The following is a 23713-nucleotide window of genomic DNA, read 5'->3' on the forward strand; positions in this document are numbered from 1 at the left end:
AATTCATAGCTGTGCGTATTGCTTATGGTCTAGATTCCAAGCTATCTGCTCTAATGTTGCTATTTTGTAGAAAACCCTTGTTGATACTAGCAAGATGGCCACAGCTGTATAACTACCCAGCAAGAAACGATTTAATTCACTCTCCATAATACTGCCAGTCCAGCCCATAGTCAAATGTTTAGCCAGCTAACGTTCGCACATTCGCTAGCTAGCACTACATAGTGCAGTGAACCTTAGCTAGCTAACTCAGCAGCTGTTACATGGAAGCTAGCTAATCCGTTGTAATTGAATTATAATGGCAATACCTGCTACAGTGGTTAGCTAGCTTGGAAGTATTCAGTGCATTGCGTCTCTGCACTAAGCTAGCTATCATCCCATAGCCTACATTGCATATGAAGTTTGACTGGCTCATCTATGGATGTACGAAGAAAATGTCCTCTTTCTCCTTTTTTTGGCTCCCCACGTGGGGAGTTTGTGTTCTAATTGGCTCAAAGTCAGGTTGTTGGCCACTGATGAGCATTGCGATTCTACAAGTATAATCAGTAGGTTCGTCACTACCGGCTCGGCACGCAGCAGGTACAGCTTCTGTTCTAGCAAGAGAAAGAACAGCTTGCCACTGTATTAAGTGTCTATCGGCAGTGAGATTCTCATTTGTTTCTTGCTTATTTCTCTCGAGGTGGACCAGTGTACAAGAAGACTAGACCTAGAGACAATCTCTATAACCCTCTGGAATGTATTGCTATTGAGCTCCGTTGTGCTTGATTCATTAATCAATTAAGGTCACTGATCAATTAGAAACGCCCCTCACCTGGTTGTCTTTTTCTTAATTGGACACACATTGACAAAAAACAGAAGTCACTCGTCTCGTTCCTCCACTGAAGGAGTTTTGAATATTGATGAATATTTTCAGAGAGTGTTTTCATCGTTTTCACAACAATAATTGTCCCGTTACTCTCGATCCATCTGAACTCATTCATTTGATGATTCCTTTCCACTAGTGTCCTTTTTGTTTTTAAGACCTAGACAGTGGAGTTCTTAACTAATCAGTGGTCTTACTTGATCAATGAAGAACAAAGGGAGAAGACAAAATCCACAGACACTCAGCCCTCCATGCAATGATGTCAAGGATGCACATGGTCCATAGCTGCAGGCCTCTGCACTTAGTGGACCCTACTGCATTCCTAAGGCCAAGGCAAACATCTATTTTAACAGATCATCAAGGAGAAACATGCGTATGATTTTTTAAATAAGATTTGCATAGCCAGGATGGCTATTATCGACGGTGTCCCAAATGACACCCATATCCCCTGAATAGTGCACTACTTTTGACCTAAGCCCAATGGGTGCTGGTCTAAGGTAGTGCACTACATAGGCGAATAGGGTGTCATTTGGAACATAACCAACTACTTTGTTGTGAGGTCGTCTAGTATGGGCTCTCCTATTGCAGATGGTTGGTTTTCACAGTCCGAGGTCAATGTTTCTTCTTAAATACATTTGCACAATAAACACTTGTTGTCGCTGAAATACATCATTACAGTTATTAGTTACTTAGCTATCGAATTTTTCCCATATTGTCAGACTTGGTATGAATCAAAAAGCCTAAAAACACTTCAAAATACAATTTGCTGAAACAAGCCACCTACGAACCCCCACCATAGTTGCTATCTGGCCATCCAGAAACACAACAATGCACAGCTTTCTACACCTGCAACCCACACACACGCACAGCACACACACACTGGCTGGCTGTGCAGGATATGACCAGCTAGTGGCTCGCCCTTTGATTGGCAGCAATATTTACCTTTACCTGTGGGCTTCTGTCAATACAGGTGAAACGTCAACCCCCCACACACACACTGCCGTTGCAGCGAATGGTGACGCTTTCATGTGGTAAATACAAAGGCCTATTTTAATTTATGGACTCGGCTGGTTTGGGACTTTATGTGATATTAAGTCGAACAATGTATTCACACTTTGTTTAATCTGTGCAAAATAAAAACACCTGCGAAACGGTTTCCATTGAGTATTTACGTTGTTAGAAATGCTGCACCCCAGACGTTGTAGTGAGCAAACCTTACAGATACATATGTTCTTTCCTTTAGTAAGGGCTCTGGAAATGCATTTTTTAATATTTTATTTTTACAAAAAAAAACTAAAATGCTGTGATAGAAAATGCCAAAGAATTTATCAAGACTTTAGATATTCTGCAAGTGATACTGGCTCCTGCTCTAATTCTTGTGCAAGATAAGGGCGTGCAGTGTCAACCCTAAGATGGGATGGGTTTACAAAGGGGGGCTACCAGACATCTATGTGTTTCTGTCATCACTGTCTCGTCGTGTCAGTAGGGACTAGGAGTAAATGATGCTGAGTCTTTAAATAAAAAAAATAAAAAATGCAGTTTACCCCAGAGACGGACCGTTGTGCTTTCATCATTGTCTGTTGTACTGTGCTGTGGCACTGGGGATGGTGATGGCAGCCAGTGGCCCTCTCAGTGCGTGTCCCTGTCCTCTGCCGTCTGCCACTGTAGCCCAGCCTCAGCCGACCCTCTTGCCCCAGCCTGGCCTGCACAAACACCCCATTTGTCATGCAAATAGACCCTGCATCGTTTTCAGCTGCACAGATAGTAAATTTGCTGTTTCGACGAGCCTATTGTTGGTCCTGTTCCAAGCCTATAGTGGCTTTCTGCTGCAATAACAGTAGGATTGTTCACTGCATTGTTAGCTGATGATCCACTAGTGTGTGTGTGTGTGTGTGTGTGTGTGTGTGTGTGTGTGTGTGTGTGTGTGTGTGTGTGTGTGTGTGTGTGTGTGTGTGTAGAGATGGAAAGTATTTGTTACATATATTTGAGACACAGTGCCTTCATAAGGTATTTAAACCCCTAGACTTATTCCACAAATTGTGGTCTTACAGCTTGAATAAAAATTGATTAAATATATATTATTTTTCTGTCACCCATCTACACACAATACCCCATAATGACAATATATATATATTTTCTTTTTGAGATGTTTGCACATTTAGTTGAAAATGTAAACACAGAAACATATCATTTACTAAGTGTTCACACCCCTGAATCAGTACTTTTTGTTGTTGCTAGAAAGGCATTTCACTGTACTTCTGACATTAAACCACCTTTGGTAGAGATTACAGCTGTGAGACTTTCTGGGTAAGTCTCTCAGAGTGTTCCACACCTGGATTGTGCTACATTTTCCCATGTATCCTTTTAAAACATTATTCAAATTCAGTAAAATTGTTTTATTGATCATTGCTAGACAACCATTTGCAGGTCTTTCCATAGATTTTCAAGTAGATGTAAGTCAAAACTGTAACTCGGCCACTCAGGAACATTCATTGTCTTCTTGGTAAACAAGTTTAGTGTAGATTTGGGCTTGCATTTTAGATTATTGTCCTGCTGAAAGGTGCATTAATCTCCCAGTGTCTGGTGGAAAGGAGACTGAACCAGATTTTCCTCTAGGATTTTTTGCCCTGTGCTTAGCTCCATTCAATAATTTTTTTTTATCCTGAAAAACTCTCCAGTACTTGACGATTACAAAGCATACCCATAACATGATGCAGCCACCACTATGCTTGAAAATATGGAGAGTGGTACACAGGCATGTGTTAGATTTGTCCCAAACATAACACTTTGACTAAGAAATTTCAGCTTTTCATTTTTTTTTATACATTTGTAAACATTTCTAGAAACAAAATTCCACTTTGAATACTTTCTAAAGGAACTGTATGTATTTCATTACTTCTGAGTATTTAGTAATTTGTATTACACTGGACTGAACTACACTCCAATGCATTTTCCAATAAGATACTTTCGAGGGCTTTAATTTGTATTTTCAAAATATTTTTTCTGTACAATTTTTTTTTTTGCCCCCTTTCAACCTGCATTGGTATCAGAAGTTTGATTGCGCTATGGGCTGATACGAGTTTATTCTAAATGTGTATGTGAAAATGAACAATTGCAATGCATGCTGAGTATTATTCTAATGAGCTCCACCCTGAAGCACGGCCAATAATAATACCCAGTGTGCTTTTCAGTTCATTTTGGTACATTCATTTTCACATAGGTCTTTACATTTTAAGCAGTTCAGCAGACACTCTTATCCAAAGGGATTTACAGTCCGTGCATTCAACTAAGGTAGATAAAGAATCACATTTCACAGTCATAGCAAGTAAATCGTTTCTGTAACCGTTGCTAAGAATGTTGTTGCTGTTCGGCCCGCTTCTTGCAAATTTAGCACATTGATTCACTCTCCGGCATGCATCATGCTCTCTAGTACAGTAACCACTTACACAGTTGCAAAATCAAGATGTAGCAGCAGGAAAAGAAATGTCTACTCAAATTCCAACATAATAACACTGTCTGCAAGAGGGCATGTAGTGAACTATACTCTACTCTACTTTACTGTACTGAACCCGACTCTGCTTTAATGTGATGTCCAAACTTGTGAAACATGAGGAGAATGACATTCATATCCTTAACAGATCAGGGACCCGTGATGTGATTCTGGAACCGGTGTAAATCCACTTCGCATACTGTAGTTCAATAACCAAAATAGATTTTTTTTTCTAACTCGGTGTCATGTCATAAGATGAAACCCCATTTTTCTCTGCAGACATTTTTTCCATCTTCATTCGTAGCAGATATTTAGCAGTTTTTGGAAAAACGTGGTCGCGTAAACCTGAGGGGATTTTACTGTATTTCCGTTACCAAAGTTTGCATCTGCATATTTCTTCCACTAAAATCGTTTTTTGTAACATTTTCAGTGGAAATTGTGATGTGTTCCTTGTGCATAGAGTTGTATGGTTTGTTAAACTTTCAAATCAATGGTTTTTGTTTGGCATACATTTGAATGTAAAAAAAAAAAACAATAACAAATGAATCAAAGCTCAATTCCGTTATCGTGGAATTGCCGGAGACCACCACACCAAGCCATCTGTGCAGGATAAAGCTTGATGCGCCAGGACAGTGGTTGGCAAATGAATGTCAACACAAAGTACAACTTAGTCAGACTGCAAGACAAGACGGTAGATGGCTACACAGGGTTAACATGAAGCATGCATCTTCACGAGCCTGGAGCTCTGTGACTCTCTCTGTGCTGGAGCTCTCTGTGACTCTCTGTGCTGGAGCTCTCTGTGACTCTCTCTGTGCTGGAGCTCTCTGTGACTCTCTCTGTGCTGGAGCTCTCTGTGACTCTCTGTGCTGGAGCTCTCTGTGACTCTCTCTGTGCTGGAGCTCTCTGTGACTCTCTGTGCTGGAGCTCTGTGACTCTCTGTGCTGGAGCTCTCTGTGACTCTCTCTCTGTGCTGGAGCTCTCTGTGACTCTCTCTGTGACTCTGTGCTGGAGCTCTCAGACACTCTCTGTGCTGGAGCTCTCTGTGACTCTCTCTGTGCTGGAGCTCTCTGTGACTCTCTGTGACTCTCTCTGTGCTGGAGCTCTGTGACTCTCTGTGACTCTCTCTGTGCTGGAGCTCTCTGTGACTCTCTGTGACTCTCTGTGACTCGCTCTGTGCTGAGCTCTGTGACTCTCTGTGCTGGACCTCTGTGACTCTCTCTGTGACGGAGCTCTCTGTGACTCTCTCTGTGCTGGACCTCTGTGACTCTCAGACGGAGCTCTCTGTGACTCTCTGTGCTGGAGCTCTGATAGGAGCATAAATCTAGTCTGCTCTTCATTCATCCTGCCTGGAGCCAGCCACCCCACGGTGAATGCGATCACAGCAGGTCTCCAGCAGTGTATTCTCTCTCTCCCTGATCTCAAAGGGGAAAAAGTCTGCATCTACTCTGTAGCTGAGGTTTACTGCATGGCGCGTATGTCAAAGTAATACATTCAACGTGTCACAGCTGAATCCTAACATTCATCTGGAAACCTCATCAGGCTTCCTGAATAACCAATCAGCTCCCTTCTCTACACGGCATTGACACGGCTGACACCTTTTGCATGCACTTCTCCTGGCATAACCTTCCTCCCTGCAACTATAATGCTACAATTGTTTTCATTTAACCTTTTCATTTCTTGAAGGGCCGTTTTAGGAAAATTGATTTGGTGTGTCCTGAAGGGCTGTAGAGTTCATGTATGTTTTAGTAAATCAATGTCACGTGTCTGAAACAACATTTCTTGGTTCCTCTATGGCTGCGTTGACACATGCATCCCAATTTGGATCTTTTGCCTAATTATTGGCACGAGCTGATGTGATTGGTCCAAAGACCAATTAGTGTTAAAAGATCAGAATTGGCCTGCCTGGTTAAACCTATCAAGATAGAGGGTGAACTTTGGCACCCCCGGCTCTGCTGGATGCAATAAATAGGCCTAGCCATTGTCATCATGGCTGGATCAAAGGTGTCTTGATATTAAAGCATTCGGGTGGCAGTGCACTTCGGGTGGCAGTGCCTGATTACCAGTTGGACCTTGTGTGCAATTGACCAATAAAGTGATCTCTCTTAAACTCCCCCCCCCCAGCTAGCACACTGAGGAAAAGAAAGCTTGATGACCTGCGAATTACTGCTCTCCGGTTACCACCGAGAGAGTACATCTCATCTCATGGCATGCTATCCCAAATGGAACCCTATTCCTACATAGTGCACTACTTAGGGAAAATATGTGCACTATATAGGGAATAGGGTGCCATTTGGAATGCTATGACAGTACTCTGGATGTTGGACAGACAAGCTGTCTGGAGGTAAATAGACAAGACATTTTGATGCACGTTTTAAATGGTGATTGGGGAAGGTTCCTGGATTTGAATAGGAAGTGCTTTTAATTATGTTGAACCAAGGTACAGAGAGCTGGTGGGCCAACTCACATGTTAACAACACACCTGTTCGGGTTTTCTAAAGGTCATGGCTGTCAGGCTGCTTACTTAGCGAGAACAGCGGCTTCCTGCTTCGGCTCACCCCGAGGCTCAAACCCAGGACTTCCTGCCTTCCTAGCACCTATATGACCTCCTGAAACGTCTTACCAGTTGGCGCCACACAAAAAAAAGCAAACTATTCGCTGATGCAGGTGTGGACAGGTTCAGGAGTTCGTTTCACACATCCCCATGTGCTACGTAAACATCTCTCTCGACTCTCCAGCCACTTGTGGTGTGTGTGGGTGTATTGTTGAATAAAACAGGGCGTCACCTGGTCCACTTGGCATCATATACAGTTGAAGTGGGAGGTTTACATACACCTTAAACTCAGTTTTTCACAATTCCTGACATTAAATCATAGTAAATATTTCCTCTCTTAGGTCAGTTAGGATCACCACTTTATTTTAAGAATGTGAAATGTCAGAATAATAGTAGAGTGATTTATTTCAGCGTGGTCCCATGGTGTTTATACTTGCATACTATTGTTTGTACAGATGAAAGTGGGAACTTCAGGCATTTGGAAATTGCTCCCAAGGATGAACCAGACTTGTGGAGGTCTACCATTTTTTCCTGAGGTCTTGGCTGATTTCTTTTGTTTTTTCCATGATGTCAAGCAAAGAGGCACTGAGTTTGAAGGTAGCCCTTGAAATACATCCACAGGTACACATCTATTTGACTGAAATTATGTCAATTAGCTTATCAGAAGCTTCTAAAGCCATGACATAATTTTCTGGAATTTTCCACGCTATTTAAAGGCACAGTCAACTTAGTGTGTAGAATTGTGATACAGTGGAATATTCTGTCTGTAAACAATTGTTCGAAAAATTACTTGTGTCAGGCACAAAGTAGATGTCCTAACCGACTTGCCAAAACTATAGTTTGTTAACAAGAAATTTGTGGAGTGGTTGGAAAAACGAGTTTTAATGACTCCAACCTAAATCTATGTAAACGTCCAACTCCAACTGTAAGTAACTGGAATGAAATGGCCCTGCAGTTCCACAGATTGTGTCATCTAATCTCGGGGACCAATTTATTTTATTTTCTTCTACCTGGACTGTAACACCCTAGCCTCTTACATCCAGCCAATTCAACCAGGCCGGTAAGCCTGCATCCTGCTGAAGCCTGACCAATTCAACCAGGCCGGTAGGCTGACATCCTGCTGAAGCTTGGCCAATTCAACCAGGCCAGTAGGTCCTACATTCTGCTGAAGCCTGGCCAACTCAACCAGGCCAGTAGGTCCTACATCCTGCTGAAGCCTGGCCAACTCAACCAAGCCTGGTAGGCCTATATCCTGCTGAAGCCTGGCCAACTCAACCAAGCCGGCAGGCCTACATCCTGCTGAAGCCGGGCCAACTCAACCAGGCCGGGAGGCCTACATCCTGCTGAAGCCTGGTTAACTCAACCTGGCCGGTAGGCCGACATCCTGCTGAAGCCTGGCCAACTCAACCAGCCTGGTAGGCCGACATCCTACTGAAGCCTGGCCAACTCAACCAGCCTTGTAGGCCGACATCCTACTGAAGCCTGGCCAACTCAACCATCCTGGTAGGCCTACATCCTGTGACAATATGTTATGAGAGAGTTAGCAGGCTGTAATGCTTGGAATCCTAAATAATGCTAGCTCATGTTAGGCTGCTACCAGGCCAACAACTGTTACGGTGGTGCTTCCTGAATGGATAAGTTATCCACTTGATCTTACTATTGCCTTGGCCCATTCTTCATACTCTTGCAGATGTGGTCTTAAACCAGGTGTACTAAATAGGATCTGAAGATCGCATACCCCCATAGTTGAGCAGTGATCTCATGTTGTAGTCATGGAGGTGAAGTTAGCTGCCGACCTAGTTGACCGCTACTTACGCAGGACGGTGCTCTGCCGTGACCTGGAGCTGATACCCTCAGCACGCAGAGCACCTGCCGTCAGTATCGTTTAAGTCAATCCCAGCCGTGTAGGAAGTGTATCGCCATGTGACTGCTGGGGAAGACATGGTTCCCAAAAGAGCTTCATAATATAACAGCTTTAACCTAATGGATCCATATGTATCTGACATCTTTGAAAGTGTATGGTACCTCAGACTGCCAGGACGGTCAGAAGTGACATAACAGCCGCAGGCTCAAGAAGAGTTATTTTCATCCCATCTCTCTGTCTCCATTTCTTTGCCCTGGCCCTGTTTTCTCTTTTCCACTCCATGCCCCCATCTCTCGTTCCTCACTCCCTCTCGCCTTCCTGCCATCCTCTCGCGGATGTCTGATTCATCTTTCTTCCTCTGGGTCTGTGTAATTCCATTGAGGGACTTTTGGGATTGTTGGAATTCCCGGCATGCGTGTGTGTGGGTTTGGAAGAGTGAGAATGAGCGGGTTGGTTGGTTCCGCCTGCTTTGAATGCCACCCTGGGTTTATTATCAGCATGGCTGGACATGGGCCTGTCTGGCTGCACTCTCACACTGAAGCTTTTGCTCCAGATTCACAGTGCTCAAAGCACTCACCCTGAGGCCGCCTTGGTTTCAGCACAGATCGCTCTGGCATAGTCTCCTGGCTGTTAGCATGCCGTCTCTGACAGGACATGTCCCCTGGCTTCGTTACATGCTGAAGAAAAACAATTACAAGACCTGCTTGGTTGGTTGTATTTCATGTTAACATTAGGTGAGGCAAAGACAGCAGGGCAAAGACTCCTTCAATTGTCTTTTCTTTAGCTTCAGTACCTCTCGCTGGTATTTAAGTTGTGCCGTCTTCACCCCTGACGCTAAATCTTTGAGAGAGAGTTTTTCTCCTGTGACCTCTTGCTGGCATCTCACAACATACTTGTCTTCAACCCATGTGCTGCAAATCACTGGGAATGCTGTACTACTTTTCAATTAGGTTGCATTGCAAAACAAAGCTACATCGAATGCTGAGATCTGCGAGTAAAAATCCTAAAGGGAGACTGTATTTTTTTATTTATTTAAATTGTGCAAGATAATATGGAATAACTAAAAACAGCGACTGTATTTGCATAGCTTGCAATAATTTCCTCTCACAGTTGTGAAAATATATGACACAAGAATTGTAATGTTAGGAAGGTCTGTTGAAGAAGACATGTTTTTGAGATGAAAATATTATATTGGCTCAGGACAGACAATTTTTTTGTACCTTTATTTTACAAGGCAAGTCAGTTAAGAACACATTCTTATTTTCAATGACGGCCTAGGAACAGTGGGTTAACTGCCTGTTCAGGGGCAGAACGATAGATTTGTACCTTGTCAGCTCTGGGATTCAAACTGGCAACCTTTCGGTTACTAGTCCAACACTCTAACCACTAGGCTACCCTACCGCCCCAATACAGCCTATTAGCTTATTCCTGCCCTGTACACTCTAAATTATATAATTTATTGATTAGTGGAAAAAATATATATCCATTACATATTAGGATATTTATGACAATATAGGCCTATCGCAATATTATTTTGGACAATATCGCAATATTATTTTTGCGCTAGTCAGCTCAGCTGTAAAAGGTGAGCCAATATGTTGTCAGCACTTTTTATTTTATTTCGATGACTTAATCAAAACTTGTTTTCTCACGGGTCTCTTTTTGATCAGCCGCAGGTTCTGTCCCTTGTGATTTTCCTTTCTGGAGAAATCCGCCAAAGTCTGCATCACAAATGGTGCCCTATTCTCTTTCTAGGGCTTTGGTCAAAATTAGTGGATTCTATATGGAATTGGGTGCCATTTGGAAATGACCCTGGGTCTGATCCAACCACTTTTCAACATGTTGCGTGACAGTGTGAGTGAATGCAAAGGTGATTCTTTGACATGCAGCTCAGTGCATGACTGTCTCTTTCTATCATTATGAGTTGCTGCCCTTTGCTTACATGTCTCCCATCTCTCATGCATGCAAATGTGAAATGAATGTGGTGCCTACAGTATAGGTAAGATGTTAAGTCAGTGTGTGATGTGCATGCAGCAGGGACCTCAGGGGACTGTGTCTGTGGACTGGAGATGGAAGCTGTCGTCTTCGCAGAGTGTGCCGCGTCTTGTTTCATCCCATAGAGCCAGAGACTTGGAGGTTGAAGACTGTGGAGTTGTGCTGAATCCCCTGTCAGCCGTAGCAGCATGACATGCATAGATAGTCATGGAGATAGCCTGGGGAAGCTGGTACTCAGCCATGGCCACTCACCGATTTTTGTTTTTTTTGGAAAAGTGTTGGTAATGAAACGGTTAGAGAGCCTGCCTGTGGCATACCCTGGCAGAATGGTATGCATATTCATGGAGAAAGCATGATGGTGCTTAACCAGTTCTTTGTTTTGGCAAAGTCCCCGTAATGAACTGGAGAGCGAGTCCCTCGCCAGCCTGCCTGGCATTGACATGCATAGTCTTGTCATGGAAAAAGCTTGATGAATGTGGTGCCTGGTGCTCAGTCATGTTAATAACCACTCACCAGTTCTTTATTTTGGCAAAGCCTTGGTAATGTGCGGCAGGTAGCCTGGTGGTTAGAGCGTTGGACTAGTAACCGAAAGGTTGCAATATCAAATTCCCGAGCTGACAAGGTATAAATCTGTCGTTCTTTCCCTGAACTAGGCAGTTGACCCACTGTTCCTAGGCCGTCATTGTAAATAAGAATTTGTTCTTAACACACTTGCCTAGTTAAACAAATAAAAATAAAAATGTCACAGCACTATTTGAGGGAGCAGTGGGAAGCACTAAGCTCTTGTCCAAGAGGATGTAACATTGCAAAGCATTCAGTTCAATGCATTGTTTGTCAGCTCTAGAAATAAAATGAATGTAAAACATTCTACATCACTGATCACTGGTGTTGAATGGAGCAGCGAACTCCTGTTTTTACATTCTGAAACCTGCAGTTGGTGGAGTAGGACTCCTTTGTGGTTTGGTTTGGTTAATGTCCATTCAAACAGTCATAGACTTAGGCCTATTAGAAGACTCGTGTCGGTTTGCAAATGCTATTGTCGTCTGTTAATACGTGTGGGAGGGGCCCAAAGTGACATTTTGGTGCAGCAAAGCTGCTTTGGAAAGTGGAAATCCTGAGGCGTTGAGAGGCCACGGTGACAGTACAGTGGCGCAGAGAGATGATGGTGGCACGCTGGACTGTGTGTCTGTGAGGTTTTGATCAGTATGTTTTTTTTTGTGTGTATGTTTTCCAGTTAATGGGGATCCTAATAAAATAGAAAATAGACTTTCTTAAAAAATGTAAATAATTCTAGTTGAGTGAGTTTATTGACTGAGTATCTTTATCATGGCTTACTAGAACTGCACCTGCAGTACATCATAGCACAGACGCTGCATTGTCAGGTATGTTTACCATCAAGTGTGTGTGTGTGTGTGTGTGTGTGTGTGTGTGTGTGTGTGTGTGTGTGTGTGTGTGTGTGTGTGTGTGTGTGTGTGTGCAATGTGCATAGCATTCTCACAAATACTTACGGTATGTTCAGTTACTTGAAACAATTCCTCACGCTCCCAAACATTCCGATCAACGCAAAAAACCAAAACAATAGGCAATATGCTTCCTCCCTCCTCCTGGGAGGAATGAGTATACTCCCTCCACTTTAAAGATCTAAGTACTTACTAGGTGACGCCACCACCGCCCATAGCCAGGTGGACGTCACCACCGCCCATAGCCAGGTGGACGTCACCACCGCCCATAGCCAGGTGGACGTCACCACCGCCCATAGCCAGGTGGACGTCACCACCGCCCATAGCCAGGTGGACGTCACCTAGTAAGTATGTAGATCTTTTGAAGTCCGGGCGTGTCTGTGTAGCTCTTCTGTGTGAGTGAGCAGGATTAAAAATACTATTTGAAATCTTTTTGAATATGTTGAGCGTTTGCTTTAGTCTGCCTGGAGTACCAGGTGGGCGTGGTTTCCACTTGTGGGATTTTCTATTGGTTCTGTGGCAAGCTCTGTCAAGCACAGCTAAAGTACATGACATGATTTTGAAATAGTACTTGAATCTAGGTCTGTGTGGAAGCACTAGAGGTGTGATCCAGATGCTCTGGATCCAGGTGGAAGCACTAGTGGTGTGATCCAGATGCTCTGGTGAACCACACACACACACACACACTTTGTCGGAGACGGCAACCTGTCACTCACACCCTCAGGAGTGTCCGTAATGCCCTGTGGCATGGAGCCGTTGAACCTTCCACCCGGATGTAGAGAGCTCTAACTCGCGTTGCTCCAACGCTACAGACACATCTCCTCTCGCTGCTCGTAATCGCAGCGGGCCTGTTACATTCAATTAGGTTCTGGAGTTACTCACCGCATCCAACCGGAAGTGTCTGACGGGCTGCTGGACTCAGGCCCTGGAAATACACTGCAGGATGAGACATCTGAGATGACTAGAAGTAACATTTTAAAAACTCGGGAAGAAACTCCACTTTTACAATTCAGATCATCCAAACTGCCTTTCTAATTTTGTTGAATGTGAATTGCTGTCTTCAGGTGTATGTGTTGGTGTATAATTGTATTGTTCTACCAGTTGTTCACTGCTGTCATTTCTCTCCTTTCAGGTAAGAGGAAGCCTGGGCTCAAGCTCTCCAAGGAAGTGTTTGAGCAGCCTCCTGCTGCTGCTGCTACGTAAGACTTTCACTCTTTAATATCTTCTTTACATCTTGACATTTACATCTTGACATTTACATCTTTACATCTTGACATTTACATCTTGACATCTTTACATCTTGACATTTACATCTTTACATCTTGACATTTACATCTTTACATCTTGACATTTACATCTTGACATTTACATCTTGACATCTTGACATTTACATCTTTACATCTTGACATTTACATCTTTACATCTTGACATTTACATCTTTACATCTTGACATTTACATCTTGACATTTACATCTTGACATTTACATATTTACATCTTTACATCTTGACATTTACATCTTTACATCTTGACATTTACATCTTTACATCTTGACATTAGTAGGGTAGAGAGGAAAAAAGGGGAGAGAGGTATTTATGACTGTCATAACCTACCCCTGGGCCAGCGTCATGACAACAGCTTTGCACACTCTTGGCATTCTCTCAACCAGCTTCACCTGGAATGCTTTAAAACAGGGAATTAACTTCCCAGTGTTTGGTGGAAAGCAGATTGAACCAGGTTTTCCTCTAAGATTTTGCCTGTGCTTATCTCCATTCTGTTTATTTTTTATCCTGAAAAACTCCCCAGTCCTTAACGATTACAAGCATACCCATAACATGATGCATCCACCACTATGCTTAGAAATATGGAGAGTGGTACTCAGTGATATGTTATGTTGGATTTTCCCCAAACATAACACTGTATTCAAGACAATTAGTTGTTTTTGCAGTATTCATTTTATTTAGTGCCTTGTTGCAAACAGGATGTATTATATTTTGAAATATTTATATTATGTACAGTGTTCCTTCTTTTCACTCTGTCAATTAGATTAGTCATGCCTTTTGCACACGTTGTATATAGACTCCCCCCTTTTTTCTACTGTGTTATTGACTTGTTAATTGTTTACTCCATGTGTAACTCTGTGTTGTCTGTTCACACTGCTATGCTTTATCTTGGCCAGGTCGCAGTTGCAAATGAGAACTTGTTCTCAACTAGCCTACCTGGTTAAATAAAGGTGAAATAAATAAATAAATAAAATTGTGGAGTAACTTCAATGTTGTTGATCCATCCTCAGTTTTCTCCTCTCTCAGCCATTAAACTCTGTAACTGGCCTCATGGTGAAATCCCTGAGTGGTTTCTTTCCTCTCCGGCAACTGAGTTAGGAAGGACGCGTGTATATTTATAGTAACTGGTTGTATTGATACACCATCCAAAGTGTGTTTAATACTTTCGCCATGCTCAAAGGGGTATTTAATGTCTGCTATTTTCTCTTCATTTTTACCCATATACTAATACACTGGTGCCCTTTGCGAGGCATTGCAAAACCTCCCTGGACTTTGGTTGAATCTGTTTGAAATTCACTGCTTGACTGAGACACCTTTTCAATTATCTGTATGTGTTGGGTACAGAGATGAGGTAGTCATTAAATAATTATGTTAAACACCTATTGCACAGAGTGAGTCCATGTGACTTGTTAAGCACATTTTTACTCCTCTACTTATTTAGGCTTGCCATAACAAATCAAATCAAATGTATTTATATATTATTATTATTATTTATTTATATAGCCCTTCGTACATCAGCTGATATCTCAAAGTGCTGTACAGAAACCCAGCCTAAAACCCCAAAACCCCAAACAGCAAGCAATGCTGTTTGGGGTTTTAACAAAGGGTTAAATACTTATTGACTCAGACATTTCAGCTTTTCATTTTTTTATTCATTTGCCCCCCCCAAAATAAATGTATGACATCATTCCACTTTGACATTTACATTTACATTTAAGTCATTTAGCAGACGCTCTTATCCATGATGGAGTATTGTGTGTAGACCAGAGACGCAACATCTCAGTATATTCAAGGGATGTGAATACTTTCTGAAGGCACTGTATATTACAACTCTTTGTATTACAACGACATTATTCACCTTGTGTAATTACAAAATCACCCCCAACACAATACATACAAGTACAATCCAGTCACTAAAGTAGAAATGGTACATGTATTTGTACCAAACCATTCAGTACAGGAACCACGCTTTGGTGAACCCAAATGAATACACCCAAATGAATACATCACTAGGCCGAGAGGCTGTGCCTACACTGTGTTGTATGGCTCTTTAGTAAATCTGAGCTGACAACTTTGTACGCTATGTCCTTCTGTAGCTCAGTTGGTAGAGCATGGCGCTTGTAATGCCAGGGTAGTGGGTTCGATCCCCGGGACCACCCATATGTAGAATGTATGCACACATGACTGTAAGTCGCTTTGGATAAAAGCGTCTGCTAAATGGCATTTATTATTATTATTATTATTATTCTGTTCAAACAACTAGAGCCTATGCGCACATTGTGATCAAAATTCAAATCTTAATTGCCACATTTCAGACGGTCATTTTGTGAGGCGCAGCCGGGAGCTAGTTCTGTATGATATGCTGAGTGTTCGAGTGAATAAACCAGGAGGATACTCCATGATAATTTAAACATCTCCAGCTCGGGAACATTTTGGTTTCCCAGTAGAAGAGTTAGTAGGATATCAACTAAATATATTGAATTTCTGAGATAATTAATTGATTTCCCCTAAGATGATAAGAGATGTTAATAAAATGCGTCAGTGATTTTGTATTTTCCTTCAACTTCCTGAAGACTCGTTGGGAGCGGGAATGTGTCCATCTTTGTTTTCGTGTTCGTCCGCCACCATGTAGACGTCAGCATGATGCTAATGATATGATGTAACGATATGACAAGCTACCTATTCTGGTTGATGGAAAGCCTTTCTCAAAAACCTTCTCATTTTAAATGTTAACTACAAAGTAGACTATGGATATCTGGCAGAATGATATCACGATTATTTGCATCAATCCCGTGGTGATTATGTTCGGCAAACTCTGCAATCACATGTACGCTATAGAAGCACAACTAACCAAGGATCTTGCTGGTGGGCACATACATTAAAGTTGCAGTATGCAGAAATCGCTCTGTCATTTCCTGGTTGCTAAAACTCTTAATAGTTTGCCTAATTTCAGTTTGTGACAAAATAAACTAGTATAGTGTAGAGAATCATTTTACCATCTAAACCGCTCTGAAATATATTTTCCATAACCAAAAATATTGTTGTACCACCCTCCCAAAAACTACAGTAACTGTCGCCATTTTAATTTCCCACTGTACCAAATCTAACCGTGCCCCCCTAAAACCGCAATTACATACCAAACCGCGGGTTTGGTGAACTGTTACACCCCTACCTACTATGGAACAATTCTATTACCATTTTATTATCATGTTGTTACTAGTGGAATTACAAAACTCTTTGCGCACTCTAGTGCCTACTTAGAGTCACCTCCATCACCTAAGCCGCCTGCTATCGTGCTGTAACACAGGTGGTGTCAGTGGACTTGGAGCCTATATTGACTGTGGAACCCCTTTTTACTAGCCTCAGATTCATGTTGAATCCAGTCTTCCACTGTTGGTAGCCATCGTAATTCTTTGGGACGAAGTGAGACTGAAGCTCAAGCGATTTCCCTGAGCCATTCTGCCCCAAGCGGTCTAACTTTTTTCCCCCAATAGACCAAACATGCCTACCGTTAAACCGTGTACCCTGCTCTTGACGTCAAAGCCGCAATGTATTGTTTGTTGGTATGAGTTTATGATACATGTAATTCCATTATTATAAACTTATGCATAGAGACTTTTTTTAATTTTTAGATGGAATATCACCAATCTACATTGTTAAATGTATGGACATATATTGCGCAACCTTCTCTTTTAAATATAAAGTGTTATCCTGTTTTGCTATGAGGCATTTTAATACAGATATGAGGTTGTCATCAACATGATGACCCTAAAGATGTCAGTGACGGCTCCATTTCCTCCCAATCAGAGAGAGGAGGCTAGTTAGAGATTACCGTTTGGATGTGTTCACCGATAAGTGGTTCACAAACTGATGTCTTTGGCGCAATGTGCCAGTGAATATTGTTCGCAGCATCATTTCAGTGTCATGATGATAACTCAAGACAAAACACTGTTTCTTACATTAACATCTACATGTAGTTTTTTTCCCCCCAGAACATTTTGAAATCTTAATGAATTAATGCATGCAGTTTTATGTACATAACATTTTTTATATCCTAACAACTGTTTGATTACTTTACAGACCCCCAAGAGATTTGGATTCGAAAGCTTGTGTGACCATTGGAGAGAAGGTACTACTTACCAGTTCACTGAACTGTTCAGTGTAGTTTACTCACATTCTTACCTTTCGTTTACCACTATGTTTCGTCCCCACACGTTCCTCCGACTAAACCTTTATTTAAAACTGAAGCACAAACTTTGGGTTTGACATTTGTAGTTGTTGTAACCTATACTGTGTTTAGACGGTACGAGGTAAACGGCAAATGTTTTCAGTGAGAGCGTGACGGTAAATGCCGTTGAGGCTGGCGGAGAGTTCAAATATTTCAACTTTTGCCGTCTGCCGTCTTCTACCGGGTGTTGGTTACCATAACAATGCAAACCTTCATGACAGATGGGGCGGCAGCGTAGCCTAGTGGTTAGAGCGTTTGGACTAGTAACCAGAAGGTTGCAAGTTCAAACCCCCGAGCTGACAAGGTACAAATCTGTTGTTCTGCCCCTGAACAGGCAGTTAACCCACTGTTCCCAGGCCGTCATTGAAAATAAGAATTTGTTCTTAACTGACTTGCCTAGTTAAATAATTAAAATAAAATAAATGGAACAATTAGACCGATATTTCACTGGATGTGACATTCTGTTGGTATTTCCACAAACAAATATAGTGATGAGAGGACGGACGGTGGACGGTGGTGGGAGAAGAAGGATTTGTTGGATTTTGGCCAAAGTTCTGTAAATTTTCTCATTTGATGAAACATTTTGATATCCATACTGTTTTCTGTTTCTAAAAACTATAATAATTGTATCAAACAGAGTGGACTGTGTTTTGTAGACTTAACGCTTTGCCAAAGTTGTAACAAAAAAAAAAAAATTGGCGTTGTTTATAAGGAGTGCAATGGCGAATTGAGTTAATACACACGTGAACTTCAGAGTAGGCGTTCCCTAATGGACACATGCGAGTAAATGCTACAATGCGCCAATAGGATCTCACTAGCTCGTGTTTGACTCTGCCCACTATTATTCATATGCTCAGACCAGAGCCTGTCATTTCCAATCGATCTTTTGGGTTAGTTCTAGAAACTCTTTGTTGTCGGGCTGCTTTTTACAGTCCTCTTCTTTCTTGTCCCACTGTGCCGACTGGTATGACGGTTTTTGCGTCCCTCAGTCTGAACGCAGCATTAGGTTGAGTAAGATTCTCTCTGTGCTTTGGATGCAGAAAGATGAAAGCTTTGGCTCAGTAAAAGGGTCTGTGAGCCGACTATATAACGGCCTAGCAAACATTACGACTCGGACTGAATACTTCTGATTGCAGACTGGAATGTGTTTATCTTCCTGACGGGCAGTAAAAGTATTTACCAATTTTTCATTGGTAAAATGCTGGCTTTTTTCCCTCTTATAATTTAGCCTGAAGTCAAGGTCGGGGCAACCATTGATTTAGTTGGTGTATGAAGTGAGAAAAGGACAGAAGTTCCCATTCTTTACGGGAACCAGTAGTTTAGATGAAAAAGGGGTAATTTGCGGTGTCTTTCGACTCAGCCCCCTTACCATGTCCAATGCTTTCCTGTCGATTAGAAACTGTTGGTTAGAGTAGTTACTTAAACAAAGACATAGCTCCGAGCCACTCTCAGACAAAGAGCAGTACCCACGGTCAGAATCACACTGTTGTTTAGAGATTAGATCTAGTTTTCCTTTTGTGCTTTTCGCTCTCTGTTACTGTTTTGTTTTCACGAGATGAGGATTGGGTAAAAACAAAAACAAGGAATTCTAGTGACTCATCTTTTTACCCTGCTCAATTTGTGTTCAGTGATTACATCAAGGGAGGGAGATACATGTTCCTTCTTCCTTATTACATCGTGTCACCCATTCATGTTTTGATCTGTCACTGTCGAGCCTGACACACATCTCTCCCCTCTCTGCCGGTGCTGAGCAGAACTTTGTGGTGAAGGCAGATGACCTGGAGCAGATTGGCGAGCTGGGGAGAGGGGCGTACGGCGTGGTGGACAAGATGAGGCACATGCCCAGTGGCCTGATCATGGCAGTCAAGGTATGAGAGATTTGATGCTGTAACTGATCTCTTTAAGGGGATCTAGGGCTACGTTTACACAGGCAGCCCAATTCTGGTCTTTTTCCCCACTATTTGGTCTTTTGACCAATCAGATCAACAATTGTCGCAAGAGATCAGAATTTGTCTGCCTGTTGCAAACAGCCGTGGTGACAGCTGTTGATGTAATAAGTAGGTTGGATGGATGGATTTGATGTCCTTTTCCCTCCCACCCTAGAGGATCCGTGCCACAGTGAACACCCAGGAACAGAAGAGACTGTTGATGGACCTGGACATCTCTATGAGGACAGTAGACTGCTTCTACACAGTCACCTTCTACGGCGCACTCTTCAGAGAGGTAGCCAGCTTCTTTATAAAAATACTTTAAAAATCAAATACAATTCAAATAATAATACTTATGTCTTGTAGTGTTTTTTTTCTAAAGTACAAAAGCCTACAATAGACAATCTTTAGGTGGAGTGTATTAATTGTGTTTTTGGATCCCCGTAAGTTGTTTGTCACAACAGCTACTCCTCTTTGGTTTCCTCTACTGCTGGTCGTGTTCATTACTATGTTGAACATAGGCTTCCTACAATGTCTTTACAGGGATGTCAGAGGACAGAGACTTGTAAACATGCTGCCAAACATATCGGTACCCGTACACTTTACAGTGGAGTGCAACAGTTTTTTTATATTTTCCAAACTAGTTGGTTCTTTTTTACCCAGTAGGCACCTGCAATTTACAAAGAGTAGGATAAATGATACTTTCCAAGAATCACTCGCCTCACTCACCAAATTAATTAGAATTTTGAATAATTTAGTCCATGACATTTTTGACTTAAGTGCAGAACCTTAATTTCAGTTTTGATCAGTTGTATATCAAACAAAATGTATATCAAACACCGTAAGTTTTTAAATGTTTAAATGTCAACTTATTTTAGAAGTAATTGTGAATCCTGCATGGGTGCCTATATATTTGACTGCATAAGGTATGTTCAGAGAGGCAGTTATTTAACAACTAACTTAGTCCTCTTCATTTCTACACTATACAAAAATATGTGGACACCCATTCAAATGAGTGGATTCTGCCATTTCAGCCACACCTGTTGCCGACGGTGTATAAATTTGAGCACATTAGCCATGCAATCTCCATAGACAAACATTGGAAGTAGATCGGCCGTACTGAAGAGCTCATTGACAACGTGGCACTGTCATAGGATGCCACCTTTTTAAAACAAGTCAGTTCATCAAATTTGTGCCCTGCTAGAGCTGCCCCGGTCAACTGTAAGTGCCGTTATTGTGAAGTGCAAACGTCGAGGAGCAACAACGGCTCAACTGAGAAATGGTAGGCCACACAAGCTCACAGAACCGGGCCACTTGCAACACTCACTACCGAGTTCCAAACTGCCTCTGGAAGCAACATCCGCACAAGAACTGTTCGTTGAGAGCTTCATGAAATGGGTTTCCATGGCCGAGAAGCCGCACACAAACCTAAGTGCAATGCCAAACATCGGCTGTAGTGGTGTAAAGCTCGCCGCCATTGGACTCTGGAGAGATGAATCACGCTTCACTATCTGGCAGTCCAACAGACGAATCTGGGTTTGGTGGATGCCAGGAGAACACTACCTGCTCCAATGCATATGTAAAGTAAAGTTGGTGGAGGAGGAATAATGGTCTGGGGCTGTTTTTCATGGTTCAGGCTAGGCTCCTTAGTTCCAGTGAATGGAAATCTTAACGCTATAGCATACAATGACATTCTAGACAATTCTGTTCTTCCAACTTTGTGGCAACAGTTTGGGGAAGGCCCTTTCCTGTTTCAGCATGACAATGCCCCCATGCAAAGTGAGGTCCATACTGAAATGGTTTGTCGAGATCGGTGTGGAAGAACTTGACTGGCCTGCACAGAGCCCTGACCTCAACCCCACCGAACATCTTTGGGATGAATTGGAACGCGGACTGCAAGCCAGGCCTAATTGCCAGGCCTAATTTCCAGGCCCAATTGCCCAACATCAGTGCCTGACCTCAATGTTCTTGTGGCTGAATGGAAGCAAGTACCCCCTGCAATGTTCCAGAAGAGTGGAGGCTGTTATAGCAGCAAAAGGGGCAGGGACCAACTCCATATTAATGGAAGGAGATGTTCAACTAGCGGGTGTCCACATACTTTTGGTCATGTGGAACATAAGACTTCCTGATTTACACATGACATTGTACTGTAGGACTGGGCTGCCATCCAGACACAGGTACCGTGACCCCCTTTTCCTCACGTAGAGACGTCAGATGATAGAGCGGTGTATGTTGTAGTCAAGATAAACAAATAACGAATTCCTGATCTTGCCGGATGTAATTACCTACTACTCGTAGAGAAGAGAGCGTTCCACAGGATATGCATCTGCAGCGGAGCACATTGGAAAAAGCTCCTTCCTGTTAGCCAATCTGTGTCTGGAATGTGGTTCTGTTTTTCCAATCGTTCCCTCTACCGCTTTCTCCATAGCCCCCTTTTTCCGTTCCCACCACCCCCTTCTCCATCTCAGTACCCACCACCCCCCACCCCACCTCCTTAACCCTTAAACTCTCACCCCAATCTGACCTTCTCATGTTGTACCTGTGTTCCCAGGGTGATGTGTGGATCTGTATGGAGCTGATGGACACCTCTCTGGATAAGTTCTATAAGCAGGTGATAGAAAAAGGCATGACCATCCCTGAAGATATCCTGGGAAAGATGGCTGTCTCGGTGAGTAGGACTACTTCCTCACTTCCTTTCCTTGTGTAAATAGGACTAACTATGTCACATCATTCAGCCTAGAGACCAAGCGGAATATTACATGTGTTCTGTAGGACTGGGTTTCCGTTAGCCGGTAATTGCCGGCTTTGGGCCGATTTAAAAAAAATAAATAAATGAAAAGCTGATCAATAAAATTGTAGCCCGGCCAAATTGTCGAGTGGTTTCCAGCTGCTGAGGAGAGAGAGAACACAAGTAAGTATTCACCCCAATTGGACTTATCCACATTTTGTTGTGTAAATGAAATGTTAAAAATACCAATTAAATACTTTTCAATTCCAGGTTTTAACACAATATATACTTAAAACCTGCAAATATTTTTGACACCAAAGTGAATTTAAAAAAAAGTGTTTGTTGCATTAGTGTTCGGCCCCCTGATTCAATACTTGGTAGAAGCACCTTTGGCAGCGATTACAGCTGTGAGTCTTTGGGTACGTCTGGATACTGCAATATTTGGTCTATTCTTAACAAAATTGCTCAAGCTCGGTTTAGTTGGATGGGCACCTTTGGTGAACAGCAATTTGTCAGATTCTCAATTGGATTGAGGTTTGGGCATTGACTGAGCTATTCAAAGACATTCAGGTTGTTGTTTTCAAACCACTGCAGTGTAGCTTTGGCTGTGTGTTTAGGGTCATTGTTCTGCTAGAAGGTGAACCTACGCCTTAGGTCTCTTGCTGGACGGGGAACCTCCGCCACAGTCGCAGGCCTCTTGCTGGACGGGGAACCTCTGCCACAGTCGCAGGCCTCTTGCTGGACGGGGAACCTCCCCCACAGTCACAGGCCTCTTGCTGGACGGGGAACCTCCGCCACAGTCACAGGCCTCTTGCAGACTGAAACAGGTTTTCCTCTAGAATTTCCCTGGATTTGCCCTCAAACTTGATCAGTTTCCCTGCCAATGAAAAGCATCCCCATAACATGATGCTGCCACCACGCTTCACCATGGGGATGGTGCTCAGGGCGATAAGCAGTCTTGGCTTTGACCAGAGAACTTTTTTCCACATGTCTTTTGTCAAAATATATATTTTTACAGCTTTATTCTCACTCTTCTAAAAGCCCAGGTAATAGTTGTCCCATGTACAGTTTTCCCCCATCTCAGCTGTGGATCTCTCCAGCTCCTTCAGATTTGCCTCTTGGTTGTTCCTCTGACGAATGCCCTCCTTACCCGGTCACTGAGTTTTGGTGCAGAGCCTTCTCTAGGCAGAGTCACAGTTGTGCCATATTCTTGCCATTTTTAAATAATGGATTTATCGGTGTGGATGTTCAAAGTTTGGGATATATATATTTTTTTAGAACCCGACCCTGATTGGTGCTTCTCCAGAACTTCTGACTTGTTTTGAGCTT

The 23713-nt window shown here is 42.6% G+C and overlaps 1 pseudogene; it reads left to right on the forward strand.

Moving 5' to 3' along the window:
- LOC127921368 (dual specificity mitogen-activated protein kinase kinase 6-like) overlaps positions 1–23206 on the forward strand; it is a 24441-nt pseudogene extending 1235 nt beyond the window's left edge.
- Positions 23207–23713: the final 507 nt, after the last annotated feature.

The sequence above is a fragment of the Oncorhynchus keta genome, unplaced genomic scaffold (assembly GCF_023373465.1).
Source record: "Oncorhynchus keta strain PuntledgeMale-10-30-2019 unplaced genomic scaffold, Oket_V2 Un_contig_2217_pilon_pilon, whole genome shotgun sequence".
Classification (NCBI taxonomy): Eukaryota; Metazoa; Chordata; class Actinopteri; order Salmoniformes; family Salmonidae; genus Oncorhynchus; species Oncorhynchus keta.